The sequence below is a fragment of the Coregonus clupeaformis genome, chromosome 10, assembly GCF_020615455.1.
Source record: "Coregonus clupeaformis isolate EN_2021a chromosome 10, ASM2061545v1, whole genome shotgun sequence".
Lineage (NCBI taxonomy): Eukaryota > Metazoa > Chordata > Actinopteri > Salmoniformes > Salmonidae > Coregonus > Coregonus clupeaformis.
The window spans coordinates 29293571-29306079 of record NC_059201.1 but is presented as its reverse complement, the minus strand read 5'-3'; positions in this window follow the sequence as shown (position 1 = coordinate 29306079).

Genomic DNA, 12509 nt, shown 5'->3' with positions numbered 1-12509 from the left:
ACGAGACATTGTTCCTGAGCTGTACGTTTTTATCATTTTTCCATCTCACAAAATAAAGGAAATAAAGTTTTAATAATAAATGATGTGACGGAGTCCTTGAAACTGATTTATGAAATGTATACATTTCTCTGTCTCTCAGTGCCTCTCTCTTTCTCCATCTCTCTTTCACATACACATTTAAAATTGCCTTAAAGGAAAATTCCACCCAGAAACTATATTTTGGTATTTGATTCATTAGTCGACATAGTCCCAAAATGTTTTGCAAGTGATAAATCAAGTTTAAGATAAATAACTTTCAAAATACAGAAATACAGCCGCTATTATGCCTTTAGCGTCATACCGACTGTATTTCTGTATTTTGAAAGTTATATACAGTATCTTGAAAACTTGATTGCTGACATGCATACTATTTTGGGACTGTCAACAATGGACTGACGAAACAAATACCAAAATATAGTTTTTGTGGTGAGTTTTCCTTTAAGTTCTATTTGAGTGTCAGAGTGAATTCCGGTGTCAGTGAAGAGGTCTTGATTGCAGCTCTATTTCTAAGTGATATCAGATATAATGAAGCCAGCTCTATGAACCCCAAAGCGTGGTAATGGTTTTGTTGGGCTCCTCCCCTGAGTGATGTGCTGCTGTTTATAGAAGCCCTCTTTGTGGAGCTCAGGCCCCAGGGTGCACCACTGTGACCCAGACAGCAGGCTCCAAACCCAGGGTGAGCACAGGGTGCCCACGTCACACACACACACACAGTCACACTCTAGTCTTTCTTGACGCGCTCACATATCCTTGTACACAAATACTCATTTTCAGTTCATATGATTCCTCCCTTATTTCTATTCCTCGTGTCCCTCTCCCCTGCCTCTCCCAGAATGCACCTCTCTGGGCCGCGGCACAGTGATTAGAGTGAGAGGAAGGACAGCAGGTCTTTAGTGGGAGAGAAAAGAGGAAGGAAAGGCAATCAGGCGAACCGTGAGCAAACACGTGGGGGGCTGTTTGGACCCCTCACAGACAGATGTGCTCGCAGCTGAGGGCTGCAGGAATCTCTCTCTCTCTCTCTCTCTCTCTCTCTCTCTCTCTCTCTCTCTCTCTCTCTCTCTCTCTCTCTCTCTCTCTCTCTCTCTCTCTCTCTCTCTCTCTCTCTCTCTCTCTCTCTCTCTCTCTCTCTCTCTCTCTCTCTCTCTCTCTCTCTCTCTCTCTCTCTCTCTCTCTCTCTCTCTCCAATCAACAGAGCCAACTACTAATCAGCCGGGCCTATTAGGGCCAATTTAAGGTCATCATCGCTGATCGACTAGCTGTCCTCACACACACCCATGGCAAACTGATCCTGGGTACAGAGTGTAGTGTATGTGCTGTGCTATAATAAATAAAGCCCTCTAGCTACATAAATGTGTTCATATATGAATGAATCTAATGTATTGCATTCATAAAAGGACATTTTAAAGCGCTCAAAGAGCATTACACACTCTTAGAAAAAAGGTGCTATCTAGAACCTAAAAGGGTTCTTTGGCTGTTCCCATAGGATAACCCTTTGTAGAACCCTTTTTGGTGCTAGGTAGTAGCCTTTTGGGTTCCATGTAGAACCCAAAAGCAGTTATACGGTAAGTATTTATAGCTAATATTACCTTCACCACCAAGATAGTAATAAACTACAACAGTACAGCTACATAAAGATAGATGAAGAGGTAAGATGTCCTTAGATGAGGAGCAGGGTGAAGATGATGGTCATCTTCATCAGAGTTCTGAGAGCTTTATGAGTCTTCAACCTGGGACTTTCATGTCCCTTCGCTCCCTCTCTCCATGCCTCCCTTCCTCCCCCTCCGGATGTCTTTCCTCCCCTATACCCCTCTCTGCCTTCACCCACCTCCCCGGCCTTCTCCCACAAACCCCATCCTCTGGCTCTCTTTAACATCTCCATCCCTTCCACTCCCACGTATTCCTCCTCTCCCGCTCCCTCCATATATTTATTTTTCTTTGAAATTGAATTAGCAGAATCAAAAGGTAGTTTGCCTTTCCCCACACAGAGTGGAGTTAGGGAGACAGGGAGGAAAGATGAAAGGAAGTGCAGTGCGGTTCAGACGCAGGTCTCCTGGAGTGTATACGTGTGTGTGTGTTTTGAGGGTGGATGTTGACCTTTACACTGGCCTAACTGAAAAACACACTCCCTACCTCCCCCAAACCCCTAGAAGGATATAAGGAGGTAAAACTGGGTATTATCTGGATTATATTTAGAGTTTTAAAGCATGGGACATGTAGTCCTGCCAGTGTACATGCCACATCATTGAATGTTATACTTCCTACATACTGTACATTGTTATCTATGATGAATGGAGGTCTTACATTTCATGTATACCAAGAACTAATATCCCATTCCAGTTTTATATTTACGTATCAACCTACTGTTTGACATTCATGTACTGAAGTGTCTAAGGGGGACAGAAAATCAGCTTAACAGATGACATTGAAAAATGAGGATATTAGTAAGCATTTCCAGCTAGGTGGTTTACAGTTTGAACTACGCCAAGAAAACTAGTTGTAGCCTACAAGCTCCCACACGCATGCATGCACACACGCACGCACTCAGGCTTAGTCACTGTGATTATGCTATTAAAAGCTGTCTGTGAACTTCCTCTTTTTACGGACCATTAGAAATTCATAGAAATACACTCCCTTGACTTTTCATTTCATGTCAGGAGAGAGGTGGGGTAAGACTGTGTTCAATAGAAGCACCTAGTTAACATAGCACAGGACACACCACTGATGCAGACAAACCTTAACACACAAACACACTTGCAGGTTTGTTGACCTTGACGCAGTCTCCCAATCACTTAACCATAGCTTGATGTTATGGTCTGTGACATTTACTGTAAGTAGAATTTACAGCCGATGGTGGCTATCATGGATGACTTCTGTAACCAGGATACTCATAGTGACATCCTGACCTGTCAGAACAGTAATTAACAAAAACTCCCCACAAGTCACAGACTAGAAGGGATTACTGTTTTTACCGCATGATAAGTAATGTACTCCCCCTTCATAGTATTTTTTCACCACAGACCTAACCCCCCCACTTTGTCCCACTACGCCACATCTCGGTACAGCTACGGCTACAGCTGCACTTAAGCTTGGCTGCACACATTTTTCCAAGCACCAATATAAAAAAGAAAAACAGGAAGTGAGAAGTCCAAACAGGAAATACTTATGCAGTATTATTAGGACTGATTAAGACCAACAATCTGACAAGGGCAGGGTAGAGAGAGATTAATAAACAGAGAGTTGGCTATAGTGTACCGCACTGTAGCCTACCTCATATTTATTTGTGACATATTCAATACATTTGTATAAATCAATGTTTTAGTGAGTATGTTGAGAAAAACGACAGAAGTGAAAGAGGGAAAGAAACTGCGAAAGTGTTTCATATCATTGAGAAGTGGTTAGTGGTAAAACATTATTGCTGCTGCTTGTGGGTTTCACAATTGGAAGGCCAGTAATGAAAGACGTTGTAAAGACCATCGAAATGTTGTGCTTGTGGTCTCGGCATAGTAGGAAAGCACATGAAGTTGTGTTCCCTTATTATCTACTGTTCAAAACGGTGTTGGGTATCCAGTAACCTAACATAGCAGGCGTAAAAGAAACACCTGAGCGGTGTTTATTTCTTTCTGGTCTTGACGAGAAAATAAAAAAATGTCGGGGGAGGTTCGCTTCTGCACTGTTGAACCAATCCAGTAAATGTGGAGGAGGAGTTAAGATGGAGTGTTGCCTTGTTAACGTCCAAAAAAGGAGGTTGCGTCACAGGCTCCCTTTCCATTTCCCCTGAAAACCAGATGCATCCGGTTGTTTCAGACCCCACAAAGGATGGGTATCCAATAACCCCCACTCTGCAGATGGAGACGTTATTGCTGTAATAATATGTGGGGATTATTCTGTGTGCTCACAATCCTTGTTGAAATCAGGCTGATACAAAATCCCAACACTATTCAGCTCCCTAATCACATGAACTTGGTTCAATTCAGACTAAGACCATTAAGAATTAGCATCAATCATCCAACCGTTTCCATTCTGCTTCATTCATGCATTCTGTGCTACTGTCCAGTGGGGTAATTCTGGGCCTGGGTAGTAACGGCTGTCGCAGGGCGCCGACACCAAGGACACCGCCCTCGCCTTGATATCCTACGAAATTAGGTCAGGGCTTCTCTCACCTGGGTCGGGCAGCAATTACAGTGTTCACCTGGGAGAGGTAGTGTTTAAGTGGCATTCTGGTGTAGCATTCAGGCAGCATTGAGGCCCTTCTGCTCCTCTGTGAGGCAGACAAATTCATCCCTGCTGTCTGCGGACAAACGAGACCATTCATCTGGGGCTCCCATTTACAAATCAATTTACAAATCAGGGGGCAAGTACAGTACTAATGTCTGGGAGGGCTCGGGGGAGTGGGCGTCTGGACCTGTTATCCTCTTCCACACCCTCACAATGCCCCTCACCCCCCTTTCCGCTTTCACTGACAGGTAACTGGAGAACTGGAGAGGGGGGAATCTAGGGCAGGGGGACCCAGGAACCTGCCCCTGGATGCACGGTCCCATGGAGCCCCAGGGGGCGAGATGACCAGACAGGGTAAGAGGAAAGTAGAGGACAGTCAAAACCCACTGAGACCTCCTTTCTCTTATTCAGATTAGCAAAATGTTCAGGGTCTCTTTTGTAGAGTCCCTAAAGATTTGGAGGATGAGATTATCTACAGGTGTGTGGTGTATAGAATGACAGAGACTTGCACTGTAGCTGCTATGTTTCTAACTGTTACCTTGCACATTCCTTATGGACAAGGTGGCATTGCCTACACTGTGTACTCACAAAAAGAAGCACATTGGAATAACCAGCATAGAGGAATGACAAAGTCCATCCAAATCATCTTGGTGCCTGGACCTTGTCTACACATTTCAAGGCATTTGTCCCTGCATTTCAAGTTGCGATAATGACTTATCAGTAACTCAAGCCCTGCTCAGATAATCCCTACAATTGTATCGCTGAGTTGTTGTAGTTCTGCTGCAAATGTACATTGTCCCAGGGGTGTTGGAAGTCATAATGTAAGTAAACTAATTTATGTTCCTCTAACTCCCTATTGTCAGCAGTAATCATTCGCCTATGAACTGGAGTTGTTAATACTGAGGCGGTTTGCCCTAGCAGGAAGCCCACTGTGTGCAGTTCACTCTGCACTATCAGCTCAAACATAAATATCACTGTCATGTTTACCTCTGTTAAGCCTCCTAGTAAAGCAATAAAAACAATCAAGAATCCCAGAAAAGTGCTAAAAATAGCAACATTAACATATGTAGCCTAAGAAACAAGGTTCATGAAATCGATAACTTGCTAGTAACAGATAACATGCATATACTGACTGACAATCTCTGAAACTCACTTAGATAATATCTTTGATGATAGAGTGGTAGCAGTAAATGGTTACAAATTCTTTAGAAGAGACAGGAATGCCAATGGGGGTGGTGTTGCTGTCTATATTCAGAGTCATATTCCTGTAAATCTTAGTGAGGATCTCATGTCAAATGCTGTTGAAGTAATATGGCTACAGGTTCACCTGCCTTACCTAAAGCCTATTCTTGTGGGAAGTTGCTATAGACCACCAAGTGCTAACAGGCAGAATCTGGATAATATCTGTGAAATGCTTGATAATATATGTGATATCAAAAGAGAGGTATATTTTCTGGGTGAACTAAATATTGACCGTCTTTCATCAAGCTGTCAACTCAAGAAAAACCTTAAAACTGTAACCAGTGCCTGCAACCTTGTTCAGGTTATCAGTCAACCTACCAGGATATTTACAAACAGCACAGGAATGAAATCATACACATGTATTGATCACATCTTTACTAATGCTGCAGAAATCTGCTCTAAAGCAGTATCTACATCCATCGGATGCAGTGATCATAATATGGTATCCATATCCAGGAAAACTAAAGTTCCAAAGGCTGGGCCTAATATAGTGTCAAATGTCCTGTGCATTGAGAAATAATGTGACTAAACTAAACAAAAAGAAGAAGAAACTGTACTATGAAACAAAGATAAATTATATAAAGAATGATAGTAAAAAGCTTTGGAGCACCTTAAATTACATTATGGGCAAAAAGGCGAACTCTATTGAATCAGATGGCTCATTCATCTCAAAACCCACTGATATTGCCAACTATTTAATGATTTTTTTCATTGGCAAGATTAGCAAATTTAGGCATGACATGCCAACAACAAACTCTGAACCTACACATCCATTCACAACTGATCAAATTATGAAAGACAAGCAATATAATTTTGAATTCTGTAAAGTGAGTGTGGAAGAGGTGAAAAAAGTATTGTTAATCAAAAATGACAAGCCACCTGGGTCTGAAAACTTGGATGGACAATTGCTGAAGATGATAGTGGATTATATTACCACTCCTATTTGCCATCTCTTCAATCTAAGCCTACAGGAAAGTGTGTGCACTCAGGCCTGGAAGGAAGCAAAAGTCATTCTGCTACCCAAGAATAGCAAAGCACCCTTTATTTAATGGCTCAAACAGTCAACCAATGAGCCAGCTACCAACCCTGCTACCAAACTTCTGGAAAAAATAGTGTTTGACCAGATACAATGCTATTTCACAGTAAACAAATTAACAACTGACTTTCAGCATGCTTATAGAGAGGGGCACTCAACATGTACAGCACTTACACAAATGAATGATGATTAGCTGAAAGAAATTGATAATAAGAAGCTTGTGGGAGCTGTTTTGTTAGACTTCAGTGCAGCTTTTGACATTATTGATCATAATCTGCTGCTGGAAAAACATACGTGTTATGGCTTTACATCCCCTGCCATATTGTGGATTGAGAGTTACCTGTCTAACATAACACAGAGGGTGTTCTTTAATGAAAGCCTCTCCAACACAATCCAGGTAGAGTCAGGCATTCCCCAAGACAGTTGTATAGGCCACTTTTTCAATCTTTACTAATGATCTGCCACTGGCACAGAGTAAAGCCTGTGTGTCTATATACAGTTGAAGTCGGAAGTTTACATACACTTAGTTTGGAGTCATTAAACTCGTTTTTCAACCACTCCACAAATTTCTTGTTAACAAACTATAGTTTTGGCAAGTCGGTGAGGACATCTACTTTGTGCATGACAAGTAATTTTTCCAACAATTGTTTACAGACAGATTATTTCACTCATGGGAAAATCTAAAGAAATCAGCCAAGACCTCAGAAAATAAATTGTAGACCTCCACAAGTCTGGTTCATCCTTTGGAGCAATTTCCAAACGCCTGAAGGTACCACGTTCACCTGTACAAACAATAGTAGGCAAGTATAAACACCATGGGACCATGCAGCCGTCATACCGCTCAGGAAGGAGACGCGTTCTGTCTCCTAGAGATGAATGTACTTTGGTGCGAAAAGTGCAAATCAATCCCAGAACAACAGCAAAGGACCTTGTGAAGATGCTGGAGGAAACAGGTACAAAAGTATCTATATCCACAGTAAAACGAGTCCTATATCGACATAACCTGAAAGGCCGCTCAGCAAGGAAGAAGCCACTGCTCCAAAACCGCCATAAAAAAGACAGATTACGGTTTGCAACTGCACATGGGGACAAAGATCTTACTTTTTGGAGAAATGTCCTCTGGTCTGATGAAACAAAAATAGAACTGTTTGGCCATAATGACTATCGTTATGTTTGGAGGAAAAAGGGGAACGCTTGCAAGCCGAAGAACACCATCCCAACCGTGAAGCACGGGGGTGGCAGCATCATGCTGTGGGGGTGCTTTGCTGCAGGAGGGACTGTTGCACTTCACATAATAGATGACAGAGGGGCCCGTATATGAGAAGAAGGAAACAGGGGGGCCACAAGCCACGACCCAGCTCAGGGACAGGTTCTGCCCCCCTGAACACTGCTCTATCTCCTACTGCCTACAGGGACCTACACCACCACCCTGAACTGGTCTACACACACCTCTCCACAGCCTCCAAGTACCATGCTTCAGGGCAAAGTCCTTTGGAGTTTGAGGCACAATCTCCCATAAGACCATCACTTATTGATCAATCAACAGAGAAATATTGGACCATGGGAGTAACAGAAAAAGTAGAAGTGTCTCCACCTCTCTCCTCCCATCACTCTTCCTACCCTTCCACCTCTTCTGACCAGCTGCCCTGGTTGCTCCCTCACTTTGCGGCAGGCTCTCTAATCGAGCAATCCAAAGTTGTGGCAAAATGGCTTAAGGACAACAAAGTCAAGGTATTGGCTTTTTCACAATTCCTGATATTTAATCCTAGTAAAAATTCCCTGTCTTAGGTCAGTTAGGATCACCACTTTATTTTAATTATGTGAAATGTCAGAATAATAGTAGAGAGAATGATTTATTTCAGCTTTTATTTATTTCATCACATTCCCAGTGGGTCAGAAGTTTACATACACTCAATTAGTATTTGGTAGCATTGCCTTTAAATTGTTTAACTTGGGTCAAACGTTTCGGGTAGGCTTCCACAAGCTCCCCACAATAAGTTGGGTGAATTTTGGCCCATTCCTCCTGACAGAGCTGGTGTAACTGTGTCAGGTTTGTAGGCCTCCTTGCTCGCACACACTTTTTCAGTTCTGCCCACACATTTTCTATAGGATTGACGTCAGGGCTTTGTGATGGCCACTCCAATACCTTGACTTTGTTGCCCTTAAGCCATTTTGCCACAACTTTGGAAGTATGCTTGGGGTCATTGTCCATTTGGAAGACCCATTTGCGGCCAAGCTTTAACTTCCTGACTGATGTCTTGAAATGTTGCTTCAATATATCCACATAATTTTCCTTCCTCATGATGCCATCTATTTTGTGAAGTGCACCAGTCCCTCCTACAGCAAAGCACCCCCACAGCATGATGCTGCCACCCCTGTGCTTCACGGTTGGGATGGTGTTCTTCAGCTTGCAAACACCCCATTTTTCCTCCAAACATAACGATGGTCATTATGGCCAAACAGATATATGTTTGTGTCATCAGACCAGAAGACATTTCTCCAAAAAGTAAGATCTTTGTCCCCATGTGCAGTTGCAAACCGTAGTCTGGCTTTTTTTATGGAGGTTTTGGAGCAGTGGCTTCTTCCTTGCTGAGTGACATTTCAGGTTATGTCGATATAGGACTTGTTTTACTGTGGATATAGATACTTTTGTACCTGTTTCCTCCAGCATCTTCAAAAGGTCCTTTGCTGTTGTTCTGGGATTTATTTGCACTTTTTCGTTTGGAAATTGCTCCCAAGGTTGAACCAGACTTGTGGAGGTCTACAATCTATTTTCTGAGGTCTTGGCTGATTTCTTTTGATTTTCCCATGATGTCAAGCAAAGAGGCACGGAGTTTGAAGGTAGGCCTTGAAATACATCCACAGGTACACCTCCGATTGACTCAAATTATTTTAATTAGCCTATCAGAAGCTTCTAAAGCCATGACATCATTTTCTGGAATTTTCCAAGCTGTTTAAAGGCACAGTCAACTTAGTGTATGTAAACTTCTGACCCACTGGAATTGTGATACAGTGAATTATAAGTGAAATAATCTGTCCGTAAACAATTGTTGGAAAAATTACTTGTGTCATGCACAAAGTAGATGTCCTAACCGACTTGCCAAAACTATAGTTTGTTAACAAGAAATTTGTGCAGTGGTTGAAAAACGAGTTTTAATGACTCCAACCTAAGTGAATGTAAACTTCCGACTTCAACGGTCTATATATTTTTCTATGTTGCCTGTTTTGCATGTTATTTTGGCATTAATATGAGTCACATATCAGTTTGCAAACAATGTAAAAATAATAAGAATAATTATTGAGTTAATAAAGCCGCATACAAACATGGTCTCTTTTTTGCTTTCTCCAAAATGAAGGTGTTTCAGCCTAGCTCAGTGCTTTCTTTGGTGGTTGGGCAGCCAGTGGAAAATACGGAGTGTAGGGGTTGGTAATGTTAACTATTTGCACCGTGATTGGCTCAGTGTTCTGTCACTCATGGGGACACTAAGTCACCGCAAAATCTACTGGGAGAGCTTGAAAATTCAAGCCCCTTGGGTGCTGCCATACAGTGCCTTCGGAAAGTATTCAGACACCTTGACTTTTTCCACATTTTGTTACGTTACAGCCTTATTCTAAAATGGATTAAATAAATAAAAATCCTCAGCAATCTACACACGATACCTCATAATGACAAATCGAAAATAGGTTGATAATTTCTGCAACTGTATTAAAAATAAAAACAGAAATACCTTATTTACATAAGTATTCAGACCCTTCGCTATGAGACTCGAAATTGAGCTCAGGTGCATCCTGTTTCCATTGATCATCCTTGAGATGTTTCTACAACTTGATTGGAGTCCACCTGTGGTAAATTCAATTGATTGGACATGATTTGGAAAGGCACACACCTGACTATATAAGGTCCTGCAGTTTACAATGCATGTCAGTGCATAAACCAAGCCATGAGGTCGAAGGAATTGTCCGTAGAGGTCCGAGACAGGATTGTGACAGGATTTTATGCCCTCACTTCCCTGTGTTCTTGTTACGAACCCGGTGGTTTTAATAGTCTAGGGTGGATGGAAAAGAGACCGTAACTTAACTCATGCGAATTAGAATATTGACAACGAACAGTGAGAACAAAACACACCATATGCTACCGTCAAACACAAAATGTTTATTATAAACACACTGTAAATGGTTTGGGGAAAAAGGGACTGAGCTGGACCCAAGGAATGAAACAATAAAGTCAAAAAACCCTAAACTGATCTTGCCTGCCTCAAGAACCGCTAAGCTTACTGCTAACCATACATAAATACAGTGGGTGGTCCACTCGGGTGTAACTAGTGTATTTAGACAAGGTTTTCCTACGGGTAGTGTATGCCCAAGGGCGACTTGCTAAACCCCCGTTTTCCCAGGCACAAACAAACATAGGTCCAATATGGACTAGACAGCAAACAAGTGAGTACACCAAAAACAAGACACCACAGTATCCATATTCACAAAGAAAAAGAGTCTGTCAGAAAACACAACTGACTGGCTTTTAAAACCAGGGGATTTGATATGGTAATGTAAAACCAGAAACAGGTGGTGCAATATGGAGGAATGTCCACTGATTGGTCCACCTCAGCAATCAGCAGACGAACGGATGTCGGAGAGGTGGGACACCCCAATAACCACCAATCAGGAAAACAAGGGACACCTGTGATTAGGGCTGAAGGAGAGGAAAAACAAATACACATACAGGATACCTATATCCGTAACACTCCCACCCTTAAAAGAGGAAACCTATAATGTTTTGCTACTCAAGTACTATCACAACACAACGAGAAACAGCCTGGTTGTCATAGTGCCGTCTCATACTTCTCTGTGAGGAAGACACAGGCACCATGTAGGCGCTCACGAAAGCGACTAACGTAGTCCAACACATTTTCTTTCGCACACAACTCTTGTGATAAAAACTGATCCTTAAGGACTTTCATAGGTCCTCTCACTGTGTGTCCAAACACCAGTTCAGCTGGGCTGAACCCTAGGGATTCCTGTACCGTCTCACAGACAGCAAACAATACTAGAGGAACTCCCTCATCCCAATCCTTCTCAGATTCCAAACAATATTTACGGAGCATAGACTTCAGTGTCTGATGCCAACGTTCAAGCGCACCCTGAGACTCTGGGTGATATGCGCTTGACACACGGTGTGTAACTGACAAGGATTGTAACACCTGTTTGAAAAGCATAGAAAGGAAATTCGTACCCTGATCAGTTTGTACCACCTTAGGTAACCCAAAAGTTGAGAAGAATTTGATCAAAGCTTTACTCACCACCAGAGCAGTAATCCTTCGCAGAGGAATGGCCTCTGGGTATCTGGTGGCCACACACAACTGTCAACAGAAACTGGTTACCAGATTTTGTCTTCGGTAATGGTCCAACACAATCAACCATCACATGTTTGAATGGTTCACCTATGACAGGTATGGGACAAAGAGGAGCGGGAGGAATAACCTGGTTCGGTTTCACAGTTACTTGACAGGTGTGGCATGTCCGACAGAACTGAGCCACATCTTGTTTTAAACCGGGCCAAAAGAAATGTTGCAAAACCTGATCATAAGTCTTGGTGACTCCCAGATGTCCGGACCACTGGTGATCATGAGCGAGGGATAAAACATTTTGTCGAAAGGCTGTAGGAATCACTATTTGGTAAACAGCATTCCAATCTCCGCCAGCGCCACCATGGGATGTCCATTTACGCATGAGGAGATTACCATCAATGAAGTATGCCATATTTTTCTTCTTTAGCTCCTCCTCTGAGACAACACTAGAAAAACATTTAGCCAGGCTAATGTCAACCTTTTGGTTAGCCATCAGCTACTCACGAGTGACTGGTAACTGTATTGCATCAGCAACAAGTTCCACATACTGCTCCCCTTCCCTGGGCTGTTGGTCAGACTGCACCAGCTTACCAGAGGTAGCACACAAGCTATCCTCTGGGTCACACTCTCTG